The sequence below is a fragment of the Mchenga conophoros genome, linkage group LG22 (assembly GCF_057382185.1).
Source record: "Mchenga conophoros isolate Kocher_MC1m ecotype Shallow Benthic linkage group LG22, M_conophoros_male_GT1.1, whole genome shotgun sequence".
NCBI classification, from domain to species: Eukaryota; Metazoa; Chordata; class Actinopteri; order Cichliformes; family Cichlidae; genus Mchenga; species Mchenga conophoros.
In genome coordinates this window covers 18,839,101-18,856,162 of record NC_140546.1, presented here as the reverse complement: position 1 = coordinate 18,856,162, position 17,062 = coordinate 18,839,101, and the positions used below count along the sequence as shown (strand labels likewise).

The following is a 17,062-nucleotide window of genomic DNA, read 5'->3' as shown; positions in this document are numbered from 1 at the left end:
TCTGTATTACATATATATCTCTAGCAGCATTGCTAAGTAGCAGTAGTTAACGATATGAGCCTCAGGGGCTAGAATGGCAACGGCTGTACTTCCATCTCAGCTGACTAACGCACCGGTAGGCCCTGTGGTAGTTTCAGATCTCATTCTCGTTGTAGGCTCTCCATCTCGATCTCAGTGGCTGCTTTGAAAGTGATGATGTTATAATAATCACAATCGACTGAATTTTAATTTCTTGTGACACCCTGATAAATATAGGAGCAGTTTGAGATGTTTTAGACTTGCGCAGAAATGGATAATCAAAGCCAAAAAAAAAAACAAAACAAAAAAAGAAATCCAAAGAAAATGTAACTACCAAAGGTCCTGGACCCGATTTATCGCACTGAAAGTGCTGGTGGCTAAAGTGACCTTAAAATCCTAAAAGCCCAGCACAAGAAAGCTTCTTAGTTTGTATGACGTGGTCAGAAAAGCGATCCTATCGCTGCTTTTCACCTGGCAAAATTAATTTACAGCCTCTCTGATATAAGACAAAAGGGAACATATCAAACAAAAAGAGCAGACCAGAGATGTGGAGCACCCCACATGCCGCGCTGGCACTTTGGTGATGCCAGTCTGTCCATCTATTCCCTAGCAACCCTGTAACCCGGGGCGACAGGGCCTCCGCAACAAACAGACAGACCAGAACTCCGCTTGCTTGTTGCCAAGAGGCTGATAATGCAGAACTTTTCAGATCTGCATACAACCACACACAATAGGAACACAAAGACAGGAACCTCCAGCATATACATACAATATTACCATCATACTTCATCTATTCGCACTTGCATGCAATCACACACAGTGTAAAGCAGGAATAGAGACATTATACATAAGCTATATCCTGCTTAGCAGCATAGCATGTTTTTCCTGGCTTAATACATCCACAATATTAATGATGATGGCATTTGTTAAGTTGAATTGATAGAGACAGAGACATGCTCATGTCACGCATTCTGGTTTGAATTATTAAAGCTGTCAAACTTTGCACATCCACACATAAAAAAAACATTTTTGGGGAAAACTTTTTGCAGGAAAGAGTCTAATGTCTCCATCTCTGAGCATTCACACAGATTCTTTGCCTGCACTGTGTGGGAAGGGTGGAGGTAGGGAGGTAGAGGGGTTAGCGAGAAGTCTGCTAATTGGCAGGGCTTACCATTCTTCGAATGACTGAGTAACTGAAACAGTTAATATCCTACCTCAAGAGAGAAATGGATGAGTCTCGTCATTCATCACCTGTAAAACAAAAACAAGAGAAGACCGTGTTTGAGAGTCAACGCACACGTCTGCCGGTAACATAATAAGGAAAAATAACCCCAGAATATGCAGAGAGCTCAGGAAAAGAGCAAGCACACTGTGTGATTCACGCAGGGATTCAACATCCACTCGAATGGCCTCCTCGCAAATTCTTGTTGATCGAATCTAAGCATGCTCGGTTGACAACGTCAAGTTAGGGAAGCACGAGGGGGATAACCCTGCTATAGAGGATAATGTGTTATATGCTCGCTTCCAGCCCTTAGTGGATGCAACATAACAGGAGCAGGGGGGAGAAAGTGCTGAAAAAGCTCCCGTGTGAGGCGGCAGCGCAGACATCAGAGCAAATGGGATGTGAAGTTTCTGGAACAGCGTCTGTATTGTTGGGGGAACGCAGCAGGGGGGTTAAGCTCATGCAGCTTCTGTTTACTGACAGAATATAGGAAAGCACAGCGCTCACCTGCACCTATTAACTGATATTGCGTCGCAAGCACCCGTATCCAGCACAACTACAGAGCTTACAGATATTCTGCCATTAAGTCTGAAAGAACTGTGTGTGTAACAAGTATTGCAGAGTCATTAATAGTGTTCCTTTCACTGTTACAGCCTGTTTAATGAGAGGCCACAACCACGCTGTCTGAGTGATTAGTTACTGTGGCGGCTGACGGCCAGCACTTGTCTTTGTATGCTCAAAATATTTGGAGGGAAAAGGAGGTCTAACTGCGCGCCACGTACCTTCAATCATTCCAATACCAGCTTCTAGTCTACTTCCAGCCCCCTTTATATCGTCTAAAATGCTATAAAAACAAAACATTTACAGGATTTCAAAATCAAAGAGTAACCTACACCCACAGGCACAGAGCGAATATGTGTTCAGAAGCCAAACCCTACTAGCGTTGTTATTTTATGAGGTATTGTGTAGATGACAAGAGTCTAAAAATAACCTTCATAACGTGGCTGAAAAGAAGCTAATGTCCCAGCTTCATTTGTTGCTCTGAGTCAGGCTTTTAAATTCCCAGTTAATGACCTGTTTTTGAGCTCTTGAGTTTCTCTTTCTCTCTCTGTCTCATATACCGTGTACATGTACATACCCATACATATACATACATATATATAGCATATTTATAATGATGTGTATAGGATCAATGATGGAAAGTGACTAATTATAGTGTGAATCGTCCCGTCCTGCGTCTCTCCTGCTGAAGGAGCCACCGCAGCTTGCTCTTTATCGAAACCGACATAGCTGCTTTAAAAAACAAAACAGACCATGTCACATTCTTTCTTACTGGTAGTGACAGGTTAGGAGGAAACAAATCTCTGAACATTTATTTAAATCTGACAAACAATGCAGAAGCTGAACACAATGGCATGAAGGGAATGAAGGGAGGATGTAAATAAAATAGCTGTAGGGGCAGATTAGTAAGCAGATTATTTTAGTGACCTTTGCGGTCAAACGGCAACACGATACTCTCTGTAACTTTTAGAGATGATGACATGGAGAGAGGTGAATTAAAGTATTAATGCCTAGAGATCACCGGTTTCTTGGTAAAATTTATATTCCCCAACCGGTTGGTGAGTGGTTGCTGGAGGTTGATGGCAGCTGCTGTGAAATTTATTGCATAAGTCCAAATCACACAGGTCTAGAGAGAAGTCAATGACTCCCTGGCAACACCTGGTTGCTAGGGGAAAATGAATCTTCCCCAACCAGTTTGCAAGTGATTAATGAAGGTTACTGTCAGTTACGGTAAAGAGGTATGTGGTGCTGCACTGATAACCTCCCTGTGATTGCATTGGTTGCAAGCAGACTGCTGCAGTCACTTATTGCTAGAATGGAAGATGCAAACACTGAAAACTAGCTAAGTGGCTGCGGAACTTGAAGTTTTGAATGCAAATTGGAAACATTAAACGTTCATCTTCAAAGTAAAAGCTGTGCCTTTTGTAACATTGTTGTAGTTGCTGAGTTTTTGCTGACAAGCCTCCATCTTACACACAAATTAAGGGGAACTGCAGCACTGTGGAGGTGGTAAATCATAAGGAGGTTTTTTGGGTGCAGTGCCTTCTTTGTGATCAGTATCACCCAGCGTTAGCCTGCAACCTCCAGCAACCACTCTCCAACTGGTTGGGGAATACAAATTTTCCTTAGCAACCACAGGTTCCCAAGAGGTTGCCAACGGTTCTCTAAGCCTGTGTGACTGAAACCTAAAGTAAAATCCTGAATAAATAAGCGGAGAAACACAACAAATGCAGAAGCATCCACATCCATAAATTGTAATATCTTACATAAAAAATAAAATGCTGTTACTCATTTCACTAATTTGTGCTTTCCTTGTGTCCCCTGCCCTTAGTATGCTCTGTTAAAGGATGTCTAAATTGCTAAAATGCATCTGGAGCACAGAATACAGCAAGCCTGTATTACTACACAGAGTTTTTACGTTCAGCTCATAAAAGAGGCGTGGCACACAGCTGGGACATCCGAACTGATTGGAGGACTGCTCTTTGAACAACTATTAGCGTTTTTAAGGTAGTCAAACTTTCTGCTCTTCACGACACGTGTGTGTCACACTAATTAAATGGTAAATGGTTTGTATTTGTATAGCGCTTTTACTAGTCCCTAAGGACCCCAAAGCACTTTACACAACCAGTCATCCACCCATTCACATACTGGTGATGGCAAGCTACGTTGTAGCCACAGCCACCCTGGGGCGCACTGACATCATCATCTGCCTTGACTCTTCTATCCACAGGTTTCTGCCGGACACTGGCGCCACCAGGCCCTCTGAGGCAACGGGTGAAGTGTCTTGCCCAAGGACACAACGACCGAGACTGTCCAAGCTGGGGCTCGAACCGGCAACCTTCCGATTACAAGGCGAACTCCCAACTCTTGAGCCACGATCGCCCCATAATTAAGTGTGACCCTGAGTACAAAACATAAAAAATGTCTTAAACACTTTTACACCTGAGATCATAAATCGATGTCGCTGTGTCAAACTACACAACTACAAAACAAGTCTGTCTCATCATCTGTCTCGACTCTTCTATCCACAGGTTTCTGTCTTACTCTAGGGTCTCTCGTGAGTCAAGGAAAGGAATTGAGAAAGTGCAATTTGGGAAATGAGAAAAGGTTCAGATGGCAGGAGAAAAAGGTCAAAGTAAGTTCAATGCGGGGGCACAAATGGAGAGTTTCAGTCACCAGAGCTTTCCAGATGGCTTCAACGGGAGTAAAGATTGGTCTCAGAAAGACATCGTGGTCAACGGCACACAGTAAATGACCGTGATTCTTGTGCACTATTACAGGTCGGCATCAGATGTGATCACACTGTCAGCAGTAACAACAACAACTTCAACAACTAGACAAAGAGGGTCATTTTTATTCCACATTACAAAGACGACTGCACATTTGAGAGCTCAGTAGGGGAAACACCATAAATACTGATATGGAAAAAAAGGTGATATGATCAGATAAGTTGTACTTTATGGTATTCACAACAAATGGGTGAATGGAAGTGTGGTGTACACCCAAAAATTAGGACAGGCCTGAATGCTTGACCTTTACATCTGGTGGCTTTGATACCCTGTAGGCACATTTAGCTGGTTTGTTTCATATCACTGCAAACTATGCTGAGCTGTGCCGAGTGCTCACCTTTAAACTCGGTTAAACCTTTCTATCCTTGCTGGACTGGTTTCTTCCAGCATAATAATCATGCACAGTCATCTTCACTAGATATCAACTGAACTGAACCTGAGGGAGGTTTTGAATCCAAGGTGTTAGACAGCACTTTAGCACCTTACGAGGAAATGTTCATTGAAATAATGGTATTTTATCCCTCCAGAGACTTGCAGAACCAACGAAAAGACACAAGCAGACTACACAAAAGTAAGGTAAGGTTGATGACTAAAAGGATAGGATAGTATAAACCAAAGGATGTAACGTTGTACAAAAAGGAATATCGATCACATAAAGAGACCTGTCTCTGACCCAGAGTCGGCACGCCCCCCTTTTTCAGCAGAAAAGGAATTTTCCCAAGTGAAGAGAAGTGACAGGTTTCGTATCTGTACCAGCGCTGTGCTAGTCTGGTGTGGGGAAGAGAGACAAATTACCCATCGACCGGTCGAACTCTGCATAGTGACCAAATAATAATGAGATGGTAGATACAAGCAGTGAAAATGAGCTTCTTCTGCAGGGTAGCTGGACTCACCCTTAACAACAGATTGAGAAGTTTTATCAAGCCAAAGTGAGTAGACCAGCAGCTCCTTCACACTAAAAGGAGCCAGTTGATGTGGTTCAGGCATCTACATAAGCCTAGAAGGCCTCAAAGCAGACCCAGGAAACACTGGAGACACTAAAACTCTCAGGAACGCTGTGGTATTCCTGGATTTCTCTGCCTAGACTGCTGTCCTGACAACCTGGATGGACGGACATGGATGGATGGATGGATGGATGGATGGAGGGATTGAACTCCTATTATATTCCAGTCTGATCAAAAGTTGAGGTTCAACCGGGTCATGTACAGTTCTGGTACTTGCTTTGTTCTGTCTACCAGTTTTTCACCACCAGCTCCTCTGTACACTGACTAAATCTCTACAAGCTATAAAAGGTTGGAGCCTCACTTCAGGATTAGGAAAATTTTCCAGAAGGACAACGTCAGACTGAAAACATTTTCATCAGTGTGCTAGAAATTTCTAAGAATTGTTATGTCTAGCAAATCTGTCTCGTTTGGCCCATCTGAGAGTTGCCACTGGCTCTTATCCCCAGCTATAGTCTTTCATTCCTAAATTCCTCTGGATCAGCGAACACTCTTGAATTCATTTCTGAATGAGTCATACGCAAAGCTCCACCTAAATTGCACCCTCTAATAAATTTCCACTGTTATCCCAAAGGGAGTCTTCATGTTTGAATTCCCTCCTTTGTTTAAGAGTGGTTGTAGGTTTCGTTTTTTCTTACAGGAACGGTGTCCCCTGGAGAATTGTTGTTCTGTTTTAGAAATTACTTCTCATTCCACAGCTTCATCCCGTACTCTGTCAAGTTGAAAGAAGACTGTGGAAAGCACTTTCCTTTACGTCTCTACCCAGGTTTCATCTTTTTCGCCTCTTTGCCGTCCTCTCCGCGCCCATTTTCCTCTTTCCTCTTCAGTACTTGCAACTCTTTTCATCTTCACCCCTCCTGTCTAATCCTCCCTTTTCTTAAACTTTCCTATCCTCCCATCATTTCCTCTCTTTTTTTTCTCCTCTCCTCAGTCCCTCAGTATCTGTATAGCTAAGGGGCCTGGCTCAAGTTCAAAACCTTTTTCATGTTGCTCTTTAGCGCAGCTCAGCAGAGCACCCTGCTGTGGTGGGTCTCCTTGCCTTTTTTCAAGCTCACATCCCACATCTATTCCTCTCTTTGCCTCTCACTGGCACTCAGATCACTTCCTTTACCAGGAGCTAGAAGGTACACTGCCTTCATCTTCCCCTCCTTCTTTTTCCTGCTCTTGTCAAAACTTCTACTTCCACTGTCTGAAGAAAAAGTGCTGCTTCTGCAACGCAGCCCAAGCGTTTAAGCTTTGCTGGGATTTTTTTTAAGTGCTACTCCCTAGGCCAAGCATGCTGTCTTTGCAATGTCACTGATCTATAGAAGAAAAAAAAATTGCACAAGTAAATGATCAGCAAACTGTCAACTGTCAAGTTGCTGCACATGACCACTGATTTTGGTTTTATACTCAGCTTCATGTCTTGTGATTGAAATACACAGTTTGCTTAAAAGTTTTCAAGATAACAACGATTTGGGTCGAGGTTACCTTAGAACTATTAACAACTGAAGGACTTATTATTCAAATTATTGAAAACATTTCCAGTGCAAACAGCTGATTCGCACAACCAAAATAACACTTCAACATCAAACAGGTTTCCTATTCTTCTATAAAATCCTAACGATGTTTAACCCAATCACACAAAATCTTCCAATAAAAAGACAAAAATTAATTTTGATAAAGCGTTGTGATGATGGTTGATGATATCAGTGATAGATGACAGCCAAAGTGATGGGCGAAAGCTCTCCCATGGAGGCTATTTTTAGCTCTTTTTCTTACTAATGCATTCAAATAATATCATTACTATGAGGTTCATGATGAATTGAATCTGCGTCGCTATAGTTTCATGTTGCACCGCGCCATGCAACTGATGCTTGCAACACAGACATGTCCAGGCATGCACGGGCAGATACCTTCTGCGAGCTTTTAGGTGTAGCGTGTGGCGCATCATCATCATCATCATTATCAAAAATCACAGCTTCTCAGAATGTTGTGCAGGTCATGTCTTTACACACCACTTTGCATTTAAACATTATTTTTTATTGATCTCTGGCTCTCTTCCACAGTGTTTTGTCCTGTTTCTACCAGAGGGTTCTTCCTGTTAAAAGCAAGTTTTTCCTTCCCACTGTCGCTAAGTCCTTGCTCATAGGGGATCGTCAGATTGTTGGGGTTATCTTTGTATTATTGCAATGTCATTACCGTGCATTATAAAGCACATTGAGGTGATTTAGCGGTACACAAATAAAACTTGAATTACAGTAAGTTACTAATCAGAAAGTTGTTGGTTCAAACCCTGGCTGCACCAGTCTGCATGAAAGATACTAAATCCAATACACTTATTAGAAAATGAATGGGTGTTAATATTAGATAGAAAGCGCCTAAGAGTAGAAGTAAAGTGCTTGCATGTGAATAAGTGAATGAAGTGTATTGTATAAATTGCTTTGACTGCTCAAGTTGAGTAGAAAAGCGCTTTATAAGAACCACAGCGCTGAGTTATGAAAATAAACCAGGATTAAGTGATGGTAATAGAATCAGTAGCAGGAAAGAACTCACAGACTTGTGATGGCACTCACATCTGAGACATTTTGTAATAATAAAAAAAAAAACATATCAAAAGTTACTTTTTCTTAACAAGTACCATAGAATTAAACTACCAACCGAGTGGACCTGCTGAATCCTGTAACTTCTCCTCAGAGAATCTAAGACAAACATCAGGGACCAACTGTCCAGGAACTGAAAGGCCCCTCAGTTTACTGCGACAATCAGCTCTTTGTCCCTCCACTTGGCTCCAACATCTTTCCTCCAGTTCTATTTACTCATTCATTCAGCACTAATTCTCTGTCTGTGTCACTCTGTCTCTCTGCATCTTTCTCTTCTTTCTTCTTTCCTTTATGTCTTATCATTGCCATTGTCTCATCCTGGACACAGAAGCATATTTGCCAGGAGCCAGCAGAGGCAAACAGGGAGCCTATTCAAAGAGCTCATCACGGACACGAGAAGGGTTAGAGAAGGAGGAGGAGGATGGAGTGGAAAAAGCAGAAGGAGACAGAGAGTAAATTCCCTGGATGTCTTGATATCAATAAGCAATTTCTTCAAGAGAAAACATTGGAGGGAAAAATAACTAATGGCTTTAATTGCATCCTTTTCAAACCTTCTAGCAATTCTCACGTTGCACACTGTTGCACTCAATCCAAACCACACAAACAATATTTGCCTTGCTCTTTATCATCCCCCCACATACACACACCCCACGCTCTCTGAGGACATAATGCCCTGAAGTCCATTAACAAATACAGTCCCTGCTGACAGACAGTCATTTGCAATCAGTCTGAAAGAGAAAAATGCATAGTTGCTCATATCCTCTGTAGCAGATGATAGCCTCAAACAATTACACACTCTGAGCCAAGACAGAAGTCAGAACTGATCACTTCCTTTATTGCTTATTGCTACTGCTTGGGCGGTGAGCGAAACGCAGTGATCAAACAGACATTGTCTCACAAATATTGGCTGTTTCTCTGATGAAGGAAAGATCAATAGGATTGCAAGACGTGCCCTCTAATCGCTGTTGTTTTATGCTCGTCATTTGATCCCTGATCTAATGTGTTTTACATGCCACAGAATTTCTGTCACAGACATAAATGGCTGACGTTAGCTGCAGTTTCAATATTCAGCCTGCTTGTAAATGAAGCATTTTCACACGTGCATTTGAAAAGAGGAAAAAGTGATTTATTTGAAATCCAACTCGCCGTGCTGACTCTCAAAGGAACAGAAAGCAGCTTTTTAGCTGAGTTGGCAACAAGTCAACAAAAGAGGAATGGAAGACAGACAGTTACGACAGATGGGTGGATGGTACAGCTTTTTAAATAAACCGTGTGAACCTACTGTTAGCAACAAAGTAAACAGACACTAAACAAGGGAACACATTTGCTAAGTGTTTGGCAACAAACATGTTGAGGTTTTAGGGCTTTTTTTTTGTGCCTCATAATAAAAAGTTTAGTTTTAGTTTAAAAGAGAACAAATTGGACAGTTGATGAGCACCGGCTGCCTGGAGTCAATCTTCTAGCCCAGTGGATGAACTTTCCTCTAACTGTGAGGCTGTTCCATTGATTCAAGTATTCAGGTTGTGAAATATCAAAATTCAGTGTGTGGTGTAACATATTTCTGGAAGGATCTAGACCTTCAAAGCTGAACCAATTCACAGACAGTTGATGTGGGACATCGAGTAGGAAGGCAGGTGTGTGTGTTTGACGGGGTTTTCTGAGATTTTGTTGGAAGGATTTTTTTTTAATTTAATAAAATAAAACAAAATATGAAATGTAGTCACCCTTCAAGATCTCCATCACCACTGGTTGACTTGAATTGTGGAGCGGAGACCGGCCCTTATTCAAAAAGCAAGTACACAATAGAAATAATAGAAATCTCACATCATGTTAAGATTGTAATAAAATATAATTCTTCTTTTTTGCACAAGAATAACACCACATAAAACCATAAAAGTGGAACTAAATACAGCCCAACTCATGCAATCATCCATTTAATACATTGTGAACTTGAGTCTGCCCCCCAGCTCCCACCCCCTCGAGTCTTTTCCCTCCACACTCAGCTATGTCTCCATCCAATCAACCCCCCAAAAATTCCACATCACACTCAAGAATTATTATTTCGCCCTGGAGAGCTCCACACTTCACTTCATTTCCCACATTTCTCCCTTTTCCTTTCTTGCTTATCTGTCCGGCACCTTTCTGTGCCCCATTACCACGCTGATGAGCACAAAACCGTTGGAGAGGTTTGACCATGAAATATCAGCCTGGAGCATAGCAGAGCACGTACCCACACCTTGTTTGTCTGCGGCTTATATTAATAACGCTGGTACGCGACGAGATAACAAGGGCATTTCCTATTATGAGCCTGCTTGGGAAAAGGGAAGAGGGAGGTACGCTTTAATTGTAAGCAGAACAGACCGTCAATGTAAGTGTGTGTGCGTGTGCGAGCGTGAAGCCAAGAAAGAAAAATAAGTCGTCAAAGGGAGGCAAAAGGGATAGACGATAAATACAGAGGAATTTAAAGCAGGCAAACTGAAGAAAAATAGGATTGAGTGAGATATGGAGAAGAGGAAGAAGAGTGGTATGCAAAAAAAAAAAAGATGACGACGGAGAAAGAAGAAAAAAAAGTAGACTGGAGAAAAGATGGAAAAAGTAGTGCACATAGCCAAAGAAACAAAGAGAAGGGATGTGAGCAGGGGAACGGCAGACAGAGAAGAATAAGAAAGCGTAAAAATGGCCCGAAGGCTTTGCTGATGGATGAAAACCAATCCACTGCCCATCCCATCCGTCACCTGACTGCACATAAATGAAGCAAACAACCACCCTGTGGAGCACAAAACCTCATCACAACATCACCTGCATGTGTGCACCTTGTAGCTTTACTTGTGAACACACTGGGAGACATCAGAGAACCAGCAGATAATCATCTCTTTGTGGTTTATCTTTTCATTTAATCGCCAATAAGCTTCATTCAGCTCCAGCTGTAAAGTAGCCGTGAACAGATATTTTAGCTCTCCACGAAAACCTGACGTTGAACAATGGACCACACAAACCAGCAGCTAGCATGGTTTTAGGCCAATGCAGGGGGAGTGCCACGTTATCCAGTTGTACTCCATTTGTGGTAAGAAAATGACAAATGATGAATAAGAAAATGACAAATATTTCAGTATGTTTAACGCTTGCACCTGTCTTGTAAGTGCAGTGAAGCTAAAGTAGCTAATAAAGCACTTAGCATGGGTTTGAATCCCACCTGTGGTCCTTGTTTTTCTCCGTTTTCCTGTCTGTCTCCACGATCTCTATCAAATTAAGGCAACACGGCAAAAACAAGAGCACTCAGCACTGCAGGTCTGTCTGAAGACCAAGGGCTTTACTAAAACTTTGGATTTTGATGGTGTTTTTATAACCACATATTACAATGTTAGCCTGCTATGGTGTCCCTGTAACCTCATAGGGCTTCATATTACAAAAACAGTGTCTTGTACAGCCCTCTCCGTGCCCTTTCATATGATATATTACTCGATATAGTTTCTTCATATTTTGTTTTTCAAGGTCATCTTTGACCTTGGGCGCTAACGATCAAGGTCAAGGTAAAATGCTTAGTCAACTTAAGTACTCCCCCCAGGTATAGTATACTGTTGTAAAGTTTGAAGATGGTCTGTGAAAAAAATATTGTGGGTAATATGAAGTTTTTACTGATTTCCACATTTGGTGTGAACTTACCCTTGACTCAAATTTCACACAAATTAAATCAGCTCGAGTTGTTTCGTGTTTCTTCCTTAACAACGGCAGAAACAAAGCAGAAAATTACTTTGCAAAATATAACGATTTTGTTCTCACAAAGGCAAAAATGAAAAAGGCTGTACAGAATATAGATAAGACTCTGTATGTGCGTGTAGGAGTGTGCATGCAGGCCTTTGTATACAAGTCATGTACGTGTGTGTGTGTGTGTGTGTGCGCCCTCCCTGGAGTGCCTCAGCCAGCGGAGCGTGAGATGAGGCGGCTCCCTTCGAGCGACATTATAGCGTCCCAGCCCTGCAGTGTGTGACTGTGTGCGTACACGTCTACACCCGCCGCATCAGCAGCTCTTTACACCAAGTAGGTACACGCGCTGCGTTCACTCACCCATCTCTGCTGTCCGTCACCTCCTCTCACCTCAGCCCTTCACACTCAGCATGCTGGTAATCATTTGTTGCCACTTGTTTACAGTTCACGCATACATAACACTCGAAGGTGTTACGAGTTGGAGTGGTGATCAAAAACACAGCCGCACTTCCCCACAGATCCCGCTGCTGTTATTACTTAAAGGACGCTGCCGCCCGTCCCCTGCCCGTCGCTTGCATCGCTCCGTGAGGTTGAAAAATGCATGAGGCCTCAAAAGATGGAAACATGGCATCTACTCATACTGGAATAAAACTGCAGGAGAGGAGTTCTTCAGTTTTAAAGTTGTGACACCAACCTGACCAACTCAAGGTCTGCCTGCTGTGGATTTTTTATGAGGTAGCAAGGCTGTCATGGAGACAGATTTGTAGGCATACAAAACTTTATTTGGTTTTAAAGGTGAACAAACCAGGAGATTATTTGAAACTCTGATCGAACGTCCACTGTTCTAATTGTACGTTTTTAGGCTGGAGTTAAATTGGAAGACCTCTCTTCAATACATCTGAACCTGTCACAAAACACAGCACACACACACACACACACACACCAACCACAGAGAACCAGTCTTGTCAAATTCACACTCTAACAACAGGGGGCGAATGCATAACAATGCGCTACCCACAATTCTTGAGAAGTGGGACTCTGATTTCCCATTAGACTTTCCTCTTAGGCAATCTCAATTAATTGCATCCACAGTGTTTACTTGCCATTAACACACAACACCCTCTGTCTTCTGTAGCCCAGAGGTGAGTTAGGTTTAGTGGGTTGTTTTTTAAAGCCTTTTCATTTTCGCACTACAGGAAAGAGACTTGGTGCACAACACAAACACAGAGCAGCAGAATAGTCTAGCGCAAGCTGAAGCGCCCTGTTATCTTTGAGAAAATTGCTGAGGGCCAGTGTGATTTGATAGCAGCATGTGTTTCTTTGCGCATGAAAGAGATAAATAGTATGTGTCTAAGTGGAAACCGGTGCATTGTCAAGTGTGTGTGAAACATAGGAGGGAGTATATCTAAATTCTGCATGTGTACCCGTGTACTGTAAACGGGTTCATACATGTGTGTGCACTTGAACACATTCATGTTCTGTATGTCTGTTGTGAGTCGAGAGTGAGTGTTCCCGCTGTGATTTGGCTGCTTAGAGTGAGTATCTCTGGGCATGATCAGGCTGGATTCCAAATACTGTATGTCAGGACAAACAAGTCTAGCTCCAGCAATGAGTGACATACTAGGTTGCAAACACACACATACACACACACACACACCTACGTTTGGTATGCTTACCTAATGAGCTCAGAGGCTACGTATCTCCAAATATTTTGCTTCTTTCTAGAACTCACTTTCACAGAAACATACAAGGTGATGGAAGAAATGCAACAAGTTTTCTAAGCCACGCCACTATATTCTATTCTGCAGTCACAGTTAATACAGATGAGGCTGGCAAACATCTACCAGCTAGTCTTAATGGGTGATAAATTGGTCCAAATCTGCAGGTTTTTCTAACCCCAGGTGATGGCGCTCATCATGGTTCAACATTTTAGATTACCAGAACATTCGGTGCTTTCCCTGCTTTAAATGTCTCGCTACAAGCATTTCCTGGTCTTACTGAGATGTGAAACAAGACTTTTAAATTTTAACACCTGTCTGCTTTCTTTAGGTACGTGGTTTGGTGGTGAGAATTTCTGAGCAACACCTGCTAAACATCCATAGACTGTCTTGGAAACTGTGTACTTGTGTTTCTTTATAACAAAAAATATGCTCAGCAAGTCCCCCTGACATTGTAGGAAACAAATTCAATTCTTGCAAGGGTCAGCAGTGTTTAGGAGACGTAGAGGAGCATGAGTGATAACCAGACTCACGCACCGTAGATCAATATCCTCTTTTTATTATTAGAATTGCTCTCTCGTTTTTTATTCACCTCATCTGTCAAAGTCTCCGTCTAATAGGTTTTTTTCCCTCCAGTTTCTCGATTCTGTCTTCATTCTCTGTCCGGATCTGTCCCATTTCTCACCATGAGCCTCCTAATCTTTACAAGGAGTGGACCCGATACATTTTCAGCGACTAATTTGACCAGGGTGAACAACCACAACGGCAATGGTCTTTTCTCCATGAACACCTCTCTTCATTTGAGAAATGACAGGCCTCACATAGTCAAATTACAGATTAAGGTGTGAGATGCGTGCAGCACTGAATCAAAGGCACACAGTTCCAGAAAAGGTGGAATGGAAACCTAATTATATCAGATCTGCCCACCAAGCTCCGGACATGGGCGTGTACTTGACAGTTTTTGCTAGTACGTTCTCAGGCCACAGCGGCTTCCCTCAACCAGAATGTGTTGACCACATGAGCGGCTCTTGTGTGCGTTTCCTCTTCCTCAAAGAAAAACTCAAGAAAAATTTCTAAAAAGCCACACCTTCTGTAGCTGTAGCTAACTTTTGGCTGAGAAATGGAAGAAAAAAACCCCCAAAACAACCAACCTGCGACATGGCAAGTTCTGTTTTTCTATTCGTGTGAAAATATTCACATGTTGAACATGTGGAGTTCAAATAAAAGCCACTTCTGTGATGTTGTGATGTCTACACAGCTGACCGTCAAAGGTTTTACAAACAAAATTCAACAAATACTTGCAATAGCTCAATAAAACTACGGATAACTGTTGAAATTATTAGCTAATAGTGTGTAATAGTGTTTGTTTTGGTTGTTATGTGACTTAACAGAGATCTATGAGTCATTCAAACATAAAAAGGCACCTAAGTCAAGGAATAAAGCAGTGTTGTGTCTACATAAGATAAGATAAGATAAGATAAGATAAGATAACCTTTATTAGTCCCACACGTGGGAAATTTGTTTTGTCACAGCAGGAGTGGACAGTGCAAAAGTTATGAGGCAAAAATTAGAATACAATAAGAATAAATACAGTACACAACTGTACAGAATAGAATAAAATAAAATACTATATACAGTAGAATAAAATAAAATAAATATACAATAAGATAAAAATAGAATACAAATACAAATACTATATACAACTGAGTAAAAATACAACGATGACAGAAAGGATTATTGCACTTAGAGACAATAAGAGACAAGAAATAACCAATTTAAAAATTTAACTTAAAGCATTTTATTACTAATAGTGCATTCAAAAATATCATTTGTTCTATTTCCTTTATTTGAATCTGCAAAAATGCCAGTGATAACACAATTTGACTTGAAATAAAATACTATTTTTGCACTAAGAAGGTGATTCCCAAAGCTCAAATTTGGTATTTCTCAGCATGGTGTGCACTGTATCCTTAAAAAAAATCTGAGGGCATTGGACAAATAGAGGATAAAAGAAGTGCTAGGCCTAAAAATCTTTCAACAGCTGATGAAAAGTATCTGAAAGTTATGTCCATAAGAAAAAGAAAGAGAAAACCCCAGAAAAACTGTGACACTGGACCTGAAAAATACATTTGTACTTCCATCTACTGATCACTGAAACGTCATCAGAAGTGGTCTCAGTGGAAGGGTGGCTGACAGAAGCCATTCTGAAGGAAAGAAAACCGGGAGACAAGGCTGAGGTATCCCAAATTACAAAAGAGCTGGGCTGAAAATCAGTGATAATTTTCTTATGGAGTGATGAATCCAGATTTTACTATTTTGGTACAATATGTATGTACAGCTATCTGCAGAACACAGTGAAGGCTCGTTCATGGTTTAGGGTTGCATTTCAGCTACTGGTTTTGGAAAGTTTCTCAAAATTGATGAAATGATAAATATAGAAAAGTACCATCAGTTTTTGATCCACCGAGGAATAAAAATTCGAAAATCAACGTCATGGATTGGCCTCCCCAAAACCCGGATTTAACAATGCTGCAGCAGTGTGGGATTTGAATGTCCTTCAAGGAGACTGGACACTCCTGAAGACTATTTCAAGAAATTACAAGAATGCTTGTCTAGGAGAGTTCAGGCTGCGTTGAAGAATAAAGGCGGTCATACGAAATGTTGACTTTCAAGCTCGTTAGAACCGTAGATCCTCTGCCATGTATTTCCATGTATGTTTGCTTATGTTTCTGCTGCACCTTTTTTTCATTTTCCTCGCAAACAAAAAAGAGAAATGAGATGTTGCCCAAGTACCGCAAACTCATGTAGCAACCTAAATTATTAATAAATATGGGTAAGATGTGTAATAAAATACAGCTAGCGGTTTATCTGTTGGGTAACAACTGAAGTTGCGAGTAAAGATTAGCCAAAGATGATGGATAAACAGTTAGAGAACAGTGTCAAGCAAAAATTATAAATAAAATAAATTACAAATTATTTAGCTAAAAGTATGACTAGCAGTTAAATTATTAGCTAACAGTGGATTAGCAGTGCTAGCTAACTGTAAGAATGCATTTTTTAGCTACATGTAGTGGTTAAACAGATTCAGCCGGACAGTAATAGCTAATAGATACAGAAGTAGCTGAAAGCACTGGATTGAAAAGTATGTTAATATTAAACCACAGCTGACAGAGTTGTTTGAAACAAATTTCCGAAGTCCCTCTGACATGGCTGTGAGGGTGGGCAGCTAAAAAGTGGACACAGCTGTTCTAATCTTTCACGTTGCTTTTATCTCCTGCAGACCAGTACAGCAGAAACTGCGTGGAGAGGGACAATAATTACATTTAGCTCTTCCATTTCTCCGTTCCAGATCAATGATGGAAAGAAATGCTCTTTGCAACAACACCACATAATAGCATTTTCCATTTTCATAAGAGCAGAAACTACTCAATTCAAAGCAAGCTTGACATTAAACAAAAACACTCGC

The 17,062-nt window shown here is 41.3% G+C and overlaps 1 protein-coding gene across 3 annotated transcripts in view; it reads right to left on the bottom strand.

The window, feature by feature from the left end:
* pag1 (phosphoprotein membrane anchor with glycosphingolipid microdomains 1) overlaps positions 1-17,062 on the bottom strand; it is a 59,784-nt gene that overhangs the window by 40,138 nt on the left and 2,584 nt on the right. For 2 of the 3 annotated variants that reach the window (XM_085262283.1, XM_085262286.1), the window contains exon 2: positions 1,233-1,269. The exons of the other annotated variant lie outside the window; for it this stretch is intronic. The gene's annotated coding sequence lies outside the window, so the exon portion shown is untranslated. The remainder of the gene's footprint in view (positions 1-1,232; positions 1,270-17,062) is intronic. 3 annotated transcript variants of the gene reach the window in all.